This window comes from Ptychodera flava, chromosome 18 (assembly GCF_041260155.1).
Source record: "Ptychodera flava strain L36383 chromosome 18, AS_Pfla_20210202, whole genome shotgun sequence".
Lineage (NCBI taxonomy): Eukaryota > Metazoa > Hemichordata > Enteropneusta > Ptychoderidae > Ptychodera > Ptychodera flava.
Window position 1 is genome coordinate 18676318 of NC_091945.1, and position 20387 is coordinate 18696704.

The following is a 20387-nucleotide window of genomic DNA, read 5'->3' on the forward strand; positions in this document are numbered from 1 at the left end:
TGTTTTTTTTAGTACCAAAGTTTGCACAGTGACCCCGGATTTTTATTCTTGCTTTGGTAAGAGAATGGTGTGAAGTTTCAATGAGTAAGGTTTGAGCAAAAGTTTAAGCCTTTCACTTTCGTGGCGCATAAGAGAAAGCATCTCTTGCAGACCAGATTACCATAAACTTCAATGTGGTACCAGTTTGCCTCTCTGCGCATGTGTACTACCACTTGGCGATGGGCTGAGGCCCAACCAAAATCATCACAAGCTATACAGCTGCTGTCCTTTTAAGGAACGCGCCTCGGGGACAGATATTCGGACTCTCAAACTTTTACATTTCTTTTCTGATATACCACTTATGGGGGTTCATTCTAAAGCTCTTAGCGTAAGAAATCTTTTCATCGGCTTAGTTTTTCGAAATTCGAAAATTTTATTTTTCTCCATAGAGTTAACCATAGACTCTCGAGAAAAACGGGACAGGCAACTGCTGAGGTTTCTTTGTGCGATCTATCTTTGAATACATTAAAGTTTATTTGCCAAGCGGTCCCCGACAACAATACTTCGTACTTAACACTGAATCTCATTAACGATCAAACTGACGTTCTGAATATGTACACTTTGCTCTTGCATGGCACGTTCCGAGTAATGACACAGAGAATTTTGAGGGTTTTTTGATACTAGTCATGGTGAATGTTCTGGTAACGATGAAGATCACATTTTTGATTCAAGCCGAAGCCACCGGGAAAAAACAGACGATAAAAACAGTGTACATTTAGCCGTAGACGCTACAGAAAACTCTTGCTAGATATCGACAATATAAGTTTACATTCCCTACCATAAAAATCTCCGATAACAACAAACATTTACAAGTTAGACAGGTTTACACTTCCCCAGTCCTGCGAAACGAAAATCTGACCTTTATTTCATCTGTCACGCAACATTTGACGAAAATCAGGGAACACAAAAAATGACTACTCCATCGGAGCTCAAAAACGACCTCGAACATTTTGGTACTGTTTTAGCCTAAAGAAACACCAAAGTTCGGATAAGCTACACATGTTTACATCCGCAAAGTACTAGAAAATACATTTGTTACACTGACTTTCGCTGTCAGGAGAAACTTCGCGATAAATCGGGACTATCCATAGGGTTGATGGGGTCAGGAGCGGTAATGCAGAAGCGGTAATGCATGCATTTACACAAAGCTGAACGCTGTACTCGTAAATTTGGCCGTTCACAGTTTTCAAACAACAACATTTTAGTAGATAACATACATACTTTACCGAATCATGGAGCACTCCTCGCACAGAAAATATTCCGACGGTTAAAAAACTGCAAAAACGAGGGAAAATTCGGAGATACACGGACGATTGTGGAATGTAAACAACTCTGTGATGTCAACTGCTGTTAAGTCTGGAACTGCAGCGGTATGTGTTTCGGATTTCTATTCGAAACTTTGTCACTTTACAGCAAGATACTGACTCCCTGCAGACTTCTAGTTGCATGGAATCTCGCTACCAATATGTAAAAAGTACTTTAAAACCATTTTGACGAATTCTTCTCAAAATAGTTGTAACACTTTTATTTCTAAAAATGGACTTGCGGTAATCCGGAATAACTTGTAATCCGAAAACATTACCGTATACCCGCATGCACGTGTCTATGAACCGGACGTTGTGCAATCGATCGGGCCCAGCTTCATTCCTTCCCCGACCCATTAACACCTCTTAATTATTCCAAGATAGATCAGACGCTGCTAATCCCATAGACCCTTTGTTCTCTATCGGAGTTGCCTGTCCCGTTTTTCTCGAGAGTCTATGAGTTAACGCATAGATGGCGGCCATTCTGGATTTCAAATACTGGTAAATCTTGGGTTATTTATTTCTTTAGAACCACAATTTGCACGGTGACCTCCGATTATTATTATTGATTTTGAAAGAGAATAGTTGAAAGATTCCTTAAGGAAAATTTGAGCAAACATTTAAGTCTTTTACTTTCGAGGCGCATATTACCTTAATGAAAACCGATACATTTTCAGACGCTTATAAAACAAGACCAACGCCATTAAATGCAATCATAGTAACCAATACTTCAAATCACAATAGGATGATTTCCCTTAGGAATTACTCCATTAGCACATGAACTCTTACAGTGTCTATAAAAAGACAGGACAAATTTGCTTTCAATGTCTTTGAGGGGTTCTCGCCTAACAACAGTCTGTGACAGACGAAATTTTGTTTCTGCTTCTAAATTCCCTTCACTGACATTTCATGAATCTACTGGCAGGGTGACTGGCAAACAGACGCTCTTTATACCAGAAGAGACACAGGCACAGCTCAGACAAACAATTGTACAGTGAAAAATCTCATGTTGGCAAATACGGTAAAAGAACTCGTTGGTTGGGCAGACAGACGAATAACGTCGCTCTCGGTTAACACAAAGTTAGAACTCACTCTGGGGCATATTTTCGATCTACAAATATTGAACAGCGAAAGATTAATTTCTGACGGTCTTGTTTGTGTCAAATTCTAAACTTCGGCTATTTCAAATCGAAATTACGGCCTAAGTGGCTGTCACTTTGAATTGAGAATCACAATACTTAAATTTGAAGTGATTTGCTACTACATCAGCAGGCAGACAGACAGACAGACAGACAGACAGACAGACAGACAGACAGACAGACAGACAGACAGACAGACAGACAGATAAACAATTTCGTGGATGATGGACAATTATTGAAAAAAACAACAACATATTTTGACGACGATGGGCTGAAGGCGAACTATTTACGACATTTTACAATATTGTGACGTTCACCTGTGCCAGTGCGGTTTAGTGGCAGTGCGCGGAACTGGACCAGACTCTATTATTAATGAAAAAAAAAACAAGTATCCACAAAAACATACCTGTTGACACCTTTCTTTGTGGTTCGCATCAAGTCGGGACCTCGGCAAAATGTCGTCGTCAACATCAATACAGCAACTGAGAATATTTCAAGCAAAATACATATCTTTCAGTTGACGTTGGTATTCATTATTTCAGGGGGCGAATCCGTCTCCCGGTGCAGATGTTTGTGTCATTGATGACGCGAAAGCGCACCTGCCAATTAAGCGTACCGTGTGCCTCCGGGGACTTTCATGTCTTTCAAGTGAACACCAATCGGGACGTCGATTTCGTTCACATGAACTTTGACTATTTGTGAAAAATGTGAACTATTCAAAAGCTTTCGGGTGTTATGAAGAGAACAGTCATGTCCAGCAACTACATTGAAAAAAGTCCCGCCGATCTACGGTCCGATATAAAATTCTCTAGAACATGATTATTTTCCGACCCCACACGAGAAAAAGTTACTTCGATTGTTGCTGTATAAACTGCAAATTGCCAAATATCTAATGAGAAATCTGTCCACGGAGTTTACGGTATCGATTTTCGGACACCAAATTATGCTGTACTGGTCACTCGACAGAGTGCTAACCCCGTCCTCGACAGTTGCAATGAACAAATTGAAGAGCCGAGCAACCACACGAACCTGTTTCATTACCGCTATTTGATGTGCAGTCATCACTTTGCGCACGTGGCATAGATCCTTCCGGATGACGACGGGGAAAATACTTTCCATTTCTCTCAGAGTTTGCTCCAAACAGGAACTACAACAAGAGGCTGCAGAAATTCCGACTTGGTCATAATTTTTTTTAAGAATGGAGATATAAATGCATCGTTAAAGAGGAACACATATGTCATCCCTGGATCTCTTTTACGTTTTAGGAAATGTTGACATTTGAAATATTTGAAATAAAAGACAGATTATTTTGTTACGACACGTTTTAGACATGGAATGCATCATCGGTAATTTACCATCAAAGCTTACAATTTTGATCTCTGAAAATTACGCTTGTGTTTATTATAGATGATTAACTTGGCCGATTTTATATAGCAAAATGGGTTGCTGGATGATTAATAGGATACATAGACGAGGACACAGTCAGAAAGAGAGGTTGATAGAAGTATACATTGATAGAAGGTAATATCGATGGATAAATATTTATATAGACAAACACATACATACATACATACATACATACATACATACATACATACATACATACATACATACATACATACATACATACATACATATTACATACATACATACATACATACATACATACATACATACATACATACATACATACATACATACATACACACATATTGCATTACATAAAATATACACATTCGATGTTTCCTGATGTTGCTTAATTTTTTTATTATTTATCATAACTATATGCATTATTTATCACAGGAATATTGATTGATTGCGTTCACTTAATTTTCTCTTATTTTCAATAAGAAGTACGTTTTTCTTTCACGCCGTTCCGTAGCACATGTGGGACGATTTGTTCGGACAGGTGTTTCAACGGGATCTGGTCAATGAGACTGGTCTTTCCGTAGGAAATTATTGTATTGTCTGTAGTGCCGTGTGTTGCTATGGCCGTTCATCTACTCGGTGTTTACGTCCGTATAGAGTTAAGTCAACACAAGAAACGACCTTGGAAACCAGGAGGACAGAGGTGTCTCACCTTAAAAAAGACTCAAGCTACAAGATTTAGAGACGCTGGCTTGACGGGGAACGACGGCGCGCATGCGCACAATTTTATGTGCGCAATCGCCGAGCCTGCAAAGCGCAAAACACAAGGCAATCCGTGTTACATGTGTTCGTTTAAAACACGACCATTATCGAATGAAATAAACATTTCTCTGAGCCTGGTGAGAATGGTGAAAATGCCGGCAGGAATGTTTTGACAATCATTCCGCTAGAGTTTTTGGGAAAACATACACTTGTCAACTGCACAAACATCGAAGTACACTAGTTTTATTACAGTCAGTCGACACTATTTTGCCTCGAGGGGTGAAGCTACACTCAAGTTTCGAAGAAGTCGATCGAGTAAGTACTAGCTATAGTCATGATTTTTTTTTTGAAATTGTTTTCTGTCTATTTGAATTTCAGCGGCGTAAGTAAAGGACGTAAACCAGCTGATCGACAACCCCATGCGGTTCTTCAAGTACTGCGTCCTTTACTTGCCGCAGAGTTATAAAAATATCCCAGCAATCTGGCAGGAAAAGATCGAAATCTGCAAGCGTGAGACAAACCTCCATTAGCGGAACTCGTGATCCACTGTACTAGCTTCACAAAATATCTGACATAAATAACCTTTTCGCTAATTTAGAGATGATTTGTACTGCCTAGAATTGACAAATAAAAAATCATTTTTTTTTCTTTTTTGGGGGATGGGGCACCACTCATGGCATCTAGCAGTCTATATTTTTACCGGGATGTTCTCTTTGTGTGGGCAAATAAGCACCTATTCTTGATGGGGTATTCAATTTCCAGATTGACAAATACCTCATCAAGTTGTTTATGTGTTTCATAAGTGTATCTGTCCAAAAATACAAACCAGTCTCGTTATATTATAAGTATTCCCCTCACGTGGCGGTTGGCATTTTATTTTGGGGGGGGGGGATATCAGCATTCCTGAAATAGCACTGGCAATGTATAATTTACCTAGAGTTTTGCAGAAGAAGTCTTTCTTAGCCATCGATTTCCGCATCTTTAATATTCACCCTATTTTTGACTATTGTTGCTAATATATTTGACTGAAACCTTTCTGAGCTTCCTCTGAAGAAACTACGATACTACGACATGCTGCCACCGTGCAATTTAAATTAATGGAGTATGCGCCTCGAAAGTGAAAGACTTCAACTTTTGCTTGAGCTCTCCTCGACCATTCTCAAACCAAATCAAGGAAAACAAATCAATGGTCACCTTGCAAATGTTGAAACCAGAAAAACAAATTACCTAGAATTGAAATTCGTCGATATTTGAAATTTCAAATGGTCTCCATCCCTGTTTCAACTTTAAGGGGGGAAATGACATTTTCCGCCTCCGAAAAACTAAGATGGTGGATTTTTTTCTTACACCAGGAGCTTTAAAATGAGCCCCTCCCCCAACACGCGCGCGCGTGTGCGAAAGGCCAGAAAAATATTGACAACATTTGAGAATCCGAATATCTGTCCCCGAGGCGCATTCCGCCTGCAAGTATTCAACGCGATGCGTTGTTTATAGAGGGATCTAAAATCGTTCTTAATTTGGACAAGTTATCGGTTATGTAATATTATATAGGGCTCAGCCCTTGGTGTCGTGCCAGGGGTTAAGATTGGCAATGTTATTGTATTGATTCATGATAAACTGTAATTGTTACTTCATAAACGTTTATATGACAACTATGCCCAGTTTCCCTCTGATGAAAGCAGTTCACGTACGTACACGACGTCAAACCCTGCAGCAGGGCAGGTATAGATTTTCTGTAGCGTGTAAAAATTTTGGACAAAAATTGGCAATTTTTACAATGATAACAGCCTATTGCGATAAACAAGGGACGTATTATGCAATAATTATCATTGCAATGGTAACCGCACTGCCCACCTTCCACTTGCAAGCTGAAAACTATAGCGTTCCGTCTAAAAACTTGCAATTTTTGAATCTAATTATTGACACAGGGGGCGCTCTTCTATAATTCAATCCCAGCATTCTTTGCGTATGCCCCCGTTCATATGCACGACAGTTTTTCTCCGTTTATCTATATCAAGAGGAGAACTGCAGATAATCTTTTAGTTTTGCGTTCAGCTATTGATCAGCATGTCTATGCGAAATTTTCTCAGTCAAGCTATAGTCCCAGTCGTAGGTACCTATATTGTTGTTTTGTAGATTTTCAGAAAGCATTTGACAGGGTTGGCGTACAGGTTTACTTTGGAAATTACAGAAATATGGCATTAATGGTAATTTTTATAGCTTAATTAAGTCCATGTACAACAACATTAAGTATTGTGTGAAAAGTAACAATTGCTTTACTGAAGAATTTGACTCCAATTTAGGAGTTAAGCAAGGGTGTAACTTAAGTCCAACTTTGTTCAATTTTTTATAAATGATCTTCCCAGTACATTTGGTTCCAGTGAGGACTGTCCTATCAAACTTGGTAAACTCCTTTTCAATTGTCTAATGTATGCTGATGATCTTTTATTGATTTCAGGATCTGAAACAGGCTTACAAAGCTGCTTAGATAAACTTCATAGTTTTTGTCGTGAATGGAAATTAACTATTAACATAAAGAAAACGAAAGTTATTGTGTTCAACAAAAGTAATCATCTTGTAAAAGGAGTTACACTCACTTACAATGGAGTGACTCTTGACCAGTGTTCCCGCTAAGGCTTATTTGCGCGCCAATTGCGCAGTGTCTCCGACTGCTCTCGCAGTGAAATTTCATGTTTTGCGCAACTTTAGTCTCAGTCATTTCGATCGGTAGTTTTGGAAACGATAACTCGGGGCGAAATGTGCGATCTCGGCGTAGATTTTACTTCCGCGTTTCGGGTTTAGCGCCCGTTGGTGGCGCAGTTGCCACCAACGTTCATTGTACGTTGTGACGTACCTCAGTAAATTAGCATATACATGAACGGACCCAGCTGTGAGACAATAATCCGACGTATCTCAAGTTGCGCACCCTCTTGAAACCTCAGAGGGAACACTGCTCTTGACTTAGTGAAAGAGTACTGTTACCTTGGTTTTGTCATTACCCCAAATGGTAAATTCAAAGGTAATTTTCACAATCTTAAATTGAAGGCAATGAAAGCTCTTTTCAGCCTTCGTAAGGGCCTTCAAAATGGTTCACTTTCTGTAAAAGTTGCATTATCACTCTTTGATAGTTTAATTGTTCCTATTATGACGTATGGCTGTGAAATATGTATGGGGACATGAAATTAATGACAAGTGTAACTTTCTCAATGATGTTAGTATTTCTTATTATAGATTTATCCTAGGAGTCTCTAAATATGCACCGTCTGATGGTGTTGTTGGAGAGCTGGGTAGATATCCAATACACTTTATGGTGATAAAACACATGCTCAAATACTGGCATCGATTGGTTTTATCAGATGACATCTTATTGAGATCTGCTTATACATCCAGGTTGAATTCAGATTGGTATAATTATATACAAAGAATATTGAACTCTCACAGTGGGAGCGATATATGGTCTTGTGTTTGCAATATTAATCCACAGTTAATAATGTATATGATAGTTTATGTGAAACTTATGAACAAACATGGCTGAAAAACATTCATAATGATAAAAGGAAGTGTGGAATGCAGAGGAATAAGCTCCGAACTTACAGACTTTTAAGACAAAATTTGAATTTGAAAGTTACTTGCTAGATATAAGATCTTTTACCTATAGGAGGTGGCTGACAAAACTAAGAATTTCGGATCACAACCTACAAATAGAACTGGGTAGAAGGTCAACTCCTAAAGTTCCTGCAAATGAAAGATTCTGTAAGTTTTGTAAGTCTTTAGTTGAGGATGAATTTCACTTTGTTATAGAATGTCCAAAATACAGAACGTATCGAGATGGTCTATTTTCATCCACAAGTTTGTATAATCCAGGCTTTCTTGATTTGAATGACAGAGAAAAGTTCATATATATCTTTACTCACAAAGATAAACTACCTCTTGCCAAATTTATTTCTTGTACTTTAGTTCCTCCCCCAGCAGCGGCTTCATCCAGTGTTTGCTGAGTTTTGTAATTTTTGCCTTACCGCACTCCTTGAGTGTGTTGTCGAGCAATAAAGTATTGTATTGTATTGATACTTTGTATCAGCGACAAGGTGTATAATAACATTTACTGGCTAATAAAAGAGGTATTTTATAAAAGGCATGTTATATCATAGTAATTTGTTTCGTATTTGTTTATTTACGAGTACTCAAAAAAAAAAACATGGCGGCGCCCATCATGAGAAAGAAGGGTACACTTCCGGTTACTCGCATAGTATAATATGTAACAGGTCTGACCTGAGAGCGAGCGCAGCGTAGGGTATATCGTCATTGATGTTTTCAGGCAAAAGCATGCTAATTTCTGTGTTTGATGCATGATGCCATTGAGGTTGCTATTGTTGTGAATTGTTTTCTAGAATAACATTTATAGCAATTTAACTCGGAAATGCCAAGTTCACTAGCGAAAATTATTTAAAACTGGTAAATTATATGATTCCGATCAGTTTATTATATTAAACAGGGGCGGGAACAGAGGCAGTCTAATGTAAAACACGTACTTGATATTCCCGTCGGTAGCTAGCTCTCAGCACACTATTTTTAATTCTCGCGTGAGTTGACCGTTCGTTCTCGCGAGAGTAGGCTTGTTTCAAAATGGCGGCGCCAAGTGATGACCGATCCGGGCCTTCAAAAGTGATCGAAAATAGTCATTTTGAAACAAATTTCACGCTTTCTTTGGAACAGAGAGATTCTTTTGTCGGCAATACACATTGTCGAGTGGTTTTTGTGGTAGATGATATCTTTAATTTCACGCAATCCGTGTAAAAGTATTCAAAATGGCCGCCTCCATGGAACTGTGCTCTCTTTTCAAACTCGTAGGTATATAGAGATTCCATTCTAAATTTCTTGTACACGCATTAGTCTTAATGCTCGCTTCGCGAGCGGCCTTCGGCCGCTCTCGCTGCGCTCGCTATGAATAAGCGCATGCGTAGTCAGTAAGCCGCTGGCGCGACTATTAAAGGGCTGGCGCATTTGCTTATTTCTGAATTAAGCCTTCATTTCGAAAGAACTATTTGAAGGTTTAATTCGCTACGGGGACAGATATTTGATTTCCCGCGGACTCACTCTAAACTCGTGCGGTGAATACACTTTTCACCACTTTTGTTGAAAATCAAACATTAATTTTTCCCCATAGAGTTATCACAGGGCCATTGTGAATTTTGAATTTAAATTTCGATGAATATTTTTCTTTATGTTATCAAATTCTGCACGTTGAACAAAAATTTTTAATCTTGATTTCAAAAGGGAATGATTCAAAGTCTAATTACGGAAAATTTGAGCAAAAGTTTAAATTCTTCCGATTTCGAGCTGATAGAATAAACTTTTCCCGCCCTCTGCTGTCACAAATGGACGCTCGCCGCTTTCCAGCTTTCTAATATAAAAGGCAATTATTCCTGCACCTTCAATTTAAGAAATTGCTTTTTACCCCGGGCATCTTTGTTGGCAATCCTAGAAAGGCCATCTCGTCAAATCGGATCTGGACCGAACATTAATTTATGTTATTGTAATAAGTTGTGACACTTACAAAGTCTGTTTTGCGTGGTTTAACTGGTCAGTGTTTTCGATGGCAAAATCATGCTTTGACCTTTTCTTTACATTGTTAAACTTGTACTTGACAAGTGTTTGAAAACAATTTTTCACTCTTATATGTCGTGTGAACAGACGGCTAGCTGCGATAATTAGCCTTGGTGGGCTGGGTCGTGCAGCTTGCGCGATAGGACATCGCCGCACAACCAAGCCCACCAAGGCTACAATTATTGTGGCCAACAGATGGTTTGATTCCGCTGATAAAGACTGTTTTTCGTCTTTTTTTCTTTTTAACAAGAAATTATGGAAAACAAACAAAAAACGACAAGGGGAACAAAACAAAACGAAAGGGAGACAACTGATAAGGGAAATAGGGGAAAAAGAGAGGGAGGAAGAAGACGAAAGTTACGCATCAAATTGAAAGAGGCTAAGAGGGGTCAATTTCCTTTCGAAGGATACCAAATCATTTTCTGAGCGTTCGGTTTTTCTGATTGCATAGAATGTCCAACAGTATTAAGAAAAAGGTTCATTGAGGGTTTGACATTGGAATAACGTATCACATATGTGGTATTTTGCAAATGCGATTATTAAGTGATTTAGGATGTTGGGTTTTCCTCCGAACAGTATACCAAAATAACATCTTTGCAAGTCAATTCTGTTGATAGAATATTAAGATTTATACATAAATTTTGAAATTTAATCCAAAAGGCCTTTGCTTCTCTACATTCCCAAAATAGCTGTTCTAAAGTTTCTTCAAACCCAGTGTTGACAATAGGAATTCTGTTTAATCTTCACTTTCTTTAGAAAGGCATTTGTGGCAAGTATTCTATGGAGAACTTCAAAGTGGAAGGCACGTAGGCCTAATTTTTCTTTTACAGTTGTAGTGTATATTAGATTCCGATAGGATTTGCAGTCAAGATATTTGCATATTGATGATTAGAGAATATAGCTTCTCAGTGATTTGGGCGGGTCATAAAGTTTATCCCTCTAATAAATGCTTTAGATACTTCGGAGTGTTTTCGTCAGTTGCCTTAAAAATCGTTTATTCTTTAAAAAAACTTCCATTTTGATAAGAATTCATGAGTTACGCCATGGTATGTTAAAAAATCTTTACTCTATACATTAAGGTAGTATGCACCTCGAAAGTGAAAGACTTAAACCTTTGCTAAAACTTTCCTCAGTGAAACTTTCAACCATTCTCTTACCGAAGCAAGAATAAAAATCAGGGGTCACCGTGCAAACTTTGGGACTAGAGAGACAAATAACTTGCGATTTCTCGATGTTTGATATTCAAAATGGCCGCCTTCCCTGTGTTAACTCTATGGGAAAAAATAAAATTTTCGATTTTCGAAAAACTAAGACGGTGAAAACTTTTCTTTCACCAAGAGCTTCAAAATGAGCCCCCACAAGTGGTAGGTCAGAAGAAAATTGATAAAATTTGAAGGCCCGAATATTGTCCCCGAGGTGCGTCTACCTTAAACTAATTTCTAAAACTTTGCCGGCTGAGTATTCTCCCATTTTCTTCGTAAAGGCACTGGTGTAATTCGCACTGCTCTGCCCCAATTTCTCTAAATAAATAGATTTCCCATTGATAAGTATATTTTTGTTGTTACATGTCATTTAGCTATCTACATCTTGAGCTATTACAGATACAAGTTGCTGTTCACTTAAGTATTTTAACATGTCTGAATAAAAGGAAGGCAACTGAACTGAAATATTCTTTGAACTGAAATTACATTTCAGATAGAGAAACCTGAGACCCCCTACCTTGTTAAAAGTAATACAGAGGAATACAAGCCCAGGGGGGTGTTATTGAACAGTTTGTCGAGATATGACAGTATTGATACCTTGTTCCCCTGATAAAAGACTTCACAGCGCACCTAGCGGTGTTGGACTCCCGTAGGCAAGTTACAATTACAAGTGTCGCCGAGGTGTGAAAACTGAAGGCCAGGACTCACTCCCACACGAAATATAGTGTTTTGAAAACATCACGAAGTCGAAAACAAAATTGATAAAAGAAAACTTTACCACCTCAATCTCTCCGGCTGCCTTCGCTCCCTCCCTGTGTAATATATAGTGGGTCAAACTATGTTAAAGTTTGTCGTATCCTTTTACGCTGGACTGCACCATCGAGGGCGCGCGCTCTGCAATTGCATGGAATGAAATTTGCGCGATTCGCAGAAAAGCGAGAAACTGTATTCTTGTGAATGACAAGTATGTGCTTTGCGCAAATTAGGCTTTGGATGGTAATGGGAAACAACCGAGCTTTTGTTTTTGACACCTTGACATGCATTGAAGACAGTCGTGTGTTCAACCTAGCGGCATATATTCTATAGTAGCTATCATATTCAGGTAGAGATTTCCAAAGTCTTTTTACGGCAAACTTCGGAATTTGTCTCTGGTTTTTCTGTGATGGCTGTATGTTTTTTGACGCTAGTCTCATTAGGAAACTTTTTTTTGCATGACTTAAGTTTGTAATTGTTTTGGAGCAAGTTTGTGTGTGGTTGAGATTGTTAGCACTGTGTTATTGTAACAGTAGTTGTTTTCCCCGATTTTTCTTGAAACAAATACTGACGCTCCCGCGCCCTACCGCAACACATTGTTTCTGTCTGTCTGTCTGTCTGTCTGTCTGTCTCTCTCTCTCTCTCTCTCTCTCTCTCTCTCTCTCTCTCTCTCTCTCTCTCTCTCCTCTCTCTCTCTCTCTCTCTCCATGCATCATCAGCATGTCGCACGTATATATCATTCTAATTTCCTCGTGATCACAGAAGGGCATCAAACACAATATATTGAGCTATATAAAATACATTTATTTCCTTGTACGATTTGATTTAGAGTTCAAGTTCGTACCTAGTCGGAACATAATCAACTGACAAGTGGAGCACGTCCTGCAAAGTTGCCTGTGATATATGTATCTGATCCGCCAACGATTTATAAACTTAAGGCAGATGTATAAACGAAAGTACGGAGTTTCGTCCCATGACAACTGATGTCGCTTGCTATACAAATAATATTCCCATCCCATAGATCCGAAAACAGCGAACATTACTGAGTATACCCGTATAGAAGCATAAAGTTAAAGACAGTATTCTTGTACAGTTCAGGTATTATAATGAAAACATTACAAAAAAAAAACAGAAGAAATGTAGCAGTAGTCGCAAGAAGCTCAATCGAGTAAAAGCATCCATTTGAGAGAATTAGTGACAGAAACTATGATTTCTTAAAACTTATGAAAGGTTAATTATTCAGGTGGAATATAGTCGCATTGCATACTTTTCCAGCAAAAAATACATAATACATAAATTCTGCTGCAGAAAATTGAAAATATACTCTAAAAAATCATTAACGGAAAAAGATCTTCAGAAGCCTGTAAGTTGTCTATTTTAACATTCCTTTCGTTTTAACGCAATACACAACCAACAGTGTCATTGTGCTGTTCAATTTGTACAGTTTGAGGCAGTCCTGTTACAGTTTTTTACACAGGTTTAACAGTTTTTAAGGTCATTTGTGACTGATGCACAGCATTGTAGTGTACTGAAACATTGTATATATGCAGCCCTGCACGTCTTTTCTTCAACCATCTCACGGGTACGGTGCCACTGTCACCAGGTCGACTTCCTTCGGCACCCAGCCCTCAGTGGTGCAACCATGGCTCGCTACCGGTCCGGGAATACACGGCAAGACGCAGCAACGTCTGCGGCGGACGAGACTCCGATGGCAGCGTCTCAACCGTTCGGCTTCCCTGAGTCAGACTTGCACACAGACGTATTTGAGGGATGAACTATAGGCCCTCCGACGATTGGACGGCGAATGACACCACCGCTCACATAATTCGGCATTTCGTCTTCTCAAACACTCCGCTTGGTGTGAGAGAAGACAAACTTGACTCTGAAGAGGTCGAATCACTGGACCACGAACGCTCGATTGTTCTCAAGTTCTTCAAAGATTCTGCCACTTTCACGTCTTTCTCTTGGGGTTTGATGCCGTAGCGCTGCCGAATGTCGTTTCTTTGCTGCGCTCTTTCTGCATCACGTATATTTTTCCTTAACGCCACCCTTGAACTGCAAAGAAAAATGAAAACTATCAGCAACCATGAAACTGTGTGTGTGTTTTGCATAATGCGTCATTTCAAAAAATTAATTGTTATTTCAATTCGACAGCAACAGATAAATATAATAGAGTTGTAGGAAAGTCCAAGGCATGAAACTTAAACGCATTAACTGGCCATTGTTTGACAGTTGCATGGTAAAAAAAAAGAAAAGTTTATCTTGCGGCGGCGTCACCATTTGTGTATGTCCAGTAGCTCAAGCAAATGCCGGTATTCGTAAAATATACTATATTAAAAATGTTTTGAAGTCAATTGACATTAGTGAACATAAGCAGGAATGCGCTGTGTGTACTGGTCAAGCACTAACGATCACGGTGTTGATATCACATTACTATTAGCAATTTAACATCTAAGATTTTCTGATTTTTTGGAGGAATCGAAGGAAAATATTACCTAGCATTTGATCGCCTTCTCTCAATGGTCTTTCTCTCTTTCCACGTTGCTGCCTGTACAAAATTATCTTCTTCGTCGCTAGAAAGTTCAAAGCTGTCCATAATCTGAGAGAGGCGTTTTGTTAGTGCCATCTTCACTTGAGCGCTCATTGTTTGTAGCTCTGAGATGCCGGCGTCGGAGATGAAAATTCACAGCACGTGGTCAGTGTGTGTCGAGCTGTGATGCGGCACAGTGGTCGGAAAGACGACAGAGCTCAGACTTTTAAAAGCGTCATCGCCAACGCAGTGACCAATTATGGCCTTCCATCGCGGCGGTAATTGATGCGGCCTCTGAGCTCGGTTGCCAAGGAGATTGGCTTGGTTAATGAGGATGAGTTTGCAATCCCTCGAAACGATGATGTCGCAGGGACTTTAATACTGGCGACAATATAGCATAAACTCGCTTCTTTCAATGGAGCAGATCTAAATAAAACAAAATAAAAAGTGACATTAAATATCCTAATAAAAAATGCCTCTGAAAGAGGCAAATTTGGGGGAGGAGGGCTTGAAAAAATTGAAGGTACATGAGGGGCTTTCACACCCATGAAAATAAGCACAGATCACAATCTCTATTTTATAACATTTTATAACATCTCTCGCCGTGATAGCCCCTCCGTGCCACCCTCCCCCATACATCTCTCCTCGCGCCCAATCCACAACATAGAGAACCCTACATTCAAATGCCATGCCATGAATATTTCTGCATTCATGAATAATTTTATGAATATTTTTATGAATAATTTTGCATTACATTTTTGTCGGAAGGCGAGGGTAAGTCCATTTTCTTTGTTTTCCCTTGTGATTAGTTTGATGAGTATTTAGATGAGAAAATGTAGCACTTTTTATGTCGTGTTGAAAAATTGAAAGTGCAGCCCATAATACTGCCTCTGCAGACTGAAGATATAATTTATGTTTGGGGAAACTTCAAAACTGTAATAGCTCGCACTTGTGTAACATTCTGGGTAAAGGCGCCCTCACTCACTCACCTTTGTGCGATACAAGTACTTTGCAGAGTATTAAGTCAATAATATGCACGCTGGGCAATCGCGCGCATTTCTGAATTACTTTCATTCTGGTATTAAATCAGGCCTGAATTTTGAAAACGAAAGGGAACGATCGACGGTTATGTGATAAATGAACTTTGCTTATTCACAGTGAAATCTAACGCTGAAGATGACATGTCATAGTCCGCATAACCATTTGGTTTCCTGGCTCGGTTCGTTTTACCTTTACACACTCGTCGATGGGTGTGTGTATGGCGCGTCGTGAGAGTTGCATGGAGGTTGGCTTAAAATGTTAAGTGTTGATTTTGGCCTGGATTACGCGCTGTACGCGTAGGCTGAGGATCAGGAGCGGATTTTGATAGAGCACGGTCCCTCTTTGCAGCACTCGATCGTACCATGGAGGGTGATTATTTAACCTCCAAGATCGTACGGAGTACTGGCTCTCGCAGGCTCAGGTCCTACCCTTTGGTCCGCAAATCCCGTATCAGGCCGTTACAGATTCATTATCGCATACACAGACCCATGCTAGTTATCCTATAGCATGACGTCACACTATTGGTATACGACTACGACGAATTCATATTCCACATGCGGTGGATATTGGACCCGAGGCATAGGGAAATATGAGGTTACGTATAAATACATGTGTAAAATACAAAATACCGTCCATACTAGATTTTTTTGAATTTGTGTCTTTTCGTCGTTGATTTGCGATGAATCGTTAAAGGGACAAAGTCGGACAATTTCTGCAAAACTTTCATTAATTTTGTTTAATGCGAGACACTTTTATTAAATTTTACATTTTACATGTTGAAAGATAGTAAATGGATGCGTGACCAAGCATATTGTGCAACACGTTTCCTGAATCAGTTTTCATGAACTTCCGTCGTCTTGACCTTCAAGACATCCGTTGCTCGTATAGTAGTTCCGGTTTTTGAATGAGCTGAACACCGTTCTTCATTATACATTTTTTATTTGTAAAATATTAAACATAAAATTGATGATTTCGTACAAATAATAATTAATAATTTTGAAAATTTCATACAAAGTTTGCAAAAGCAGAATTCTTCGAATGATGTTCGAAATATTGACAAAATAACGGCACGTTCTCAATAGCCGCGGCTGACAGTAAAAATATGTCTGATAGATTAACGTTACGCACCCTAAGGGCGCGGCGAAAAAATGCAACTGAATGATGAAATTTGTGGCTGGTACGAATGTTTTTAGGCAAGTAGGAGCCCATGTTGGAATTCAAAAAGGACACTGCCCCCCCCCCCCCCCTCCCATTGAATATTTCAAAAACATGGTGACCAGGCCCAATCACAAAAGTAAACAACAGGTGGCCTCATGAATCCACCCCTGTCCGAAGAAACTGACCAGTCTCAAAATACAGGAATAATAGTTGAAAAATGTTTTCCCATGGTCATTCCGTTAAAAGTGACAGTGGTGTCTTCGCTACAGTACATTGTGATTTCGAATCTGATCCAAAATTTACCGAATTTAAACATTTTAGTAAATACTTTACCTTTCGCACGGCACGGCGGCTGTGACACAGTTACGTATGGTTCGATACATATATGTACCGGCCGCCGCATGGTATGCATAAACTATGCATACCACGCGGCGGCCACTATGTATCGAACCACACGTAACTTTGGGCGGTTGTGGGAGGCCGTATAACGTCGGGAACACACAGACTGCCATGGACAAAACTGGCGACATGTGGTTCCAATTTTGACTGCGCACGAAAAACTACTTTTCTAACTCGATTCCGATCTATACCTACGTGAATAGCTCGACCGCTCATAGACTGCAAAAAATTGATCTCGTGACGCCCAGCGCTCAAAGGCCAAGTGGCCGGCCATCTTACCGTATCTAAGGAGGCATTCGTTTTTTACGGAAAAGAGGGTGTCGGTGGAACTTTAGCTACAAAGAAAATGCAAAAGGCGACACCCTCTCCAAATCAAATTTCTAAAATTAGACCCTTCCAATTCTTCAATTGTAAAATGTGACCCCCCAAAAAGTTATCTGATTTGATTCATTAACTCTTGTACCCCCAAGGTCGTGTAGTGAAAAATCGTGACCCTTCAAAAGTGTTTGCTAGACAAAGAGTGAATGCACAAAAAACAGTAGCCCTCCCAAGTATGTCACATTCCCTATCAATAATATCTTAATTGACATAATCACTTGGGTCAAATTCTGTTTTTTTCTCAAATCTGCTCTTTCACACACCCTATTCTCATCATGTACATTTATACAATTTTCAAACTTTATAAAAGCACAGATTTAGGCCCCCCAAATAAGAAATGTCTCTGGTCAGGCCTTTCTTTAAAAAATGGTGCGGTGACGCGATTTTTCAAAAAGTTTCATTTTTTTCCTCAAGGGAGGGAGGAGGGTCAGTTTTTATAGTTTTATCAATATATAATCCCATATATACTGTTCATGCAGTCACTGATCATGCTCCCCAAAGAATTTTCTTACACCACCAGCGTCCAGTGACCCTTAAACTTGAAGCAATACGTAGTTTGCCGCGGCCGCCGGCCACAAAACGGGGGGAAAAGGGTGACGCGCTGTTGTTCAAGTGACGCGGGCGCTGACCAGAAACATTTCTTTCTTTTTCGCTAATTTCGTATTGTAAAAAAAAATATTCATAGTTTCCTCATAGGCTACAATATACAGTGATTCAATAATTCGGTGAAATTCAAAATAATTGTTTTAGCACACACATGCTCCTGTTACCACCCTAGTCCAATCAAGTACATTAATATAAATAATCAAGCATCTATAAATACACAGATTATCTAATTTTGTATGGGAAAAAGTTATTCATAGTTTCCTCATAGACTTCAATTAGGGACTGGTCAGTTTCTTCGGCGCGGGGGCGGTGGATTCAGGGGGGGTTCACCCTGTTTTGACTTTGGTGGTTAGGGGGTCACCATGTTTTTGAAATGCCCACTGGGGGGGGGGGTCAGTGTGTTTTTTATTTCGACATGGCTCATACTTGCGAAAAATGCATTGTGCCAGCCACAAATTTCATCATTCAGTTGCATTTTTCGGCGTGCCCTTCGGGTGCATAACTTTAATAATAATAAGACATTTTTCAGAGCCCCGCTCTAATATGTCAGACATATATATATATATATATATATATATATATATATATATATATATATATATATATATATATATATATATATATATATATATATCTGACATACTTGTATGTTTAAAATTTTTCGGCGTGCCCTTCGAGCGCATTTCTTTAAAATATCAAACAATATTTTTCAGCATGCCCTTCAGCTACATGACTTTCATATATCAGATATGTATATATATATTAGAGATATCTGGATGTTTAATATTTTTCGGCGTGCCCTTCGGGCGCAGTAAATTAATATATCAGAGATATTATGTCAGATATATCTTGATGTCTGTAAATTGAAAGTCTGTTTTGCAAAGTGTATTGATCATTATGAAATCTGCAGTTCATATGAAAAGCATGACAAGTTCCTGATACTTTTCTGTTTCCTCTATGAGAATTCAGTGTTAGAAAGCAACATGCACTAATATTTCACAATCACATTTTTCTTACAACAGTTCTGGACATCTGCTTTATGCATAAAAGGAGTGGAGTACATTCACAGCTCATTCAAAATACTGTATTCAAACTTTAGAATTGACACTGTTAAGTTCCTATCTTACAACTGACATGACAACAATTTCATTAAAACACAGAATGACTGAATGTTTAAATTATATATATATATATATATATATATATATATATATATATATATATATATATATATATATATATATATATATATATACTGAATTATTCAATTTATATTCCACCTTTTGTTTTACCTTTGTCGCGCGGGGGGGTCACCCTGTTTTCGAAAGCTGGAATAGGGGGGTCGGCCTGTTTTCGAAAGTTTGAATAGGGAAGGTCAGCCACTTTTTGACATCGGCAAAAAATAATCCCCCCCCCCCCCCGCAGGCTGAAGAAATTGACCAGTCCCTTTTAGTGGCTCAACATTTAGGCGAAATTCTAAATCTAAGTTCTTGCACACACATGCACCTGTAAACACCCTAGTCTAATCAAGTACATTAATATCAGTAATCAAGTGTCTGTAAATACAAAGTTTAGCTAATATTTTATTGGAAAAAACTATTCAGTTGCCTCAGAATAAAGACGGAATAAAGCCCTTCTATTCTATAATTTTGGTCATGTTCAGGTAAAGAGCGCATGGCGTGACAGCGATGTCGCGCGCGTGACACCAGTTGACGTGGCAACTCTCAGTGTCAACAAACAAAATGGCCATCTGTCTCCGCTCCGTACGACGATGGAGTGCGGCCGAAATCAGTAGAAATTTAAGGTTTTCCTGTCATTTGTAAAACTTTGGCATAAATATAATAAATCGGTCATCACCCAACCTGTTCCTTGCGTCGTATCAGCATTCGTGTCATTTGTGCTGCGTCAGACACCCGAATTCGTCTCGTGTATGACGCAGCACCAATGACACTTCTGCTGATACGACGCTAGGAATGAGCGAATTGGTCAATAACCTCGAAGTATTACCCACTAAAGTCTCCGTTGGCGCTGCTCAAGAACGACTGGTCTGACGGATTTAATTACTCTGTGGGGGAGGGGGGTTGTCCAGTCTGCAGCTGTGCAA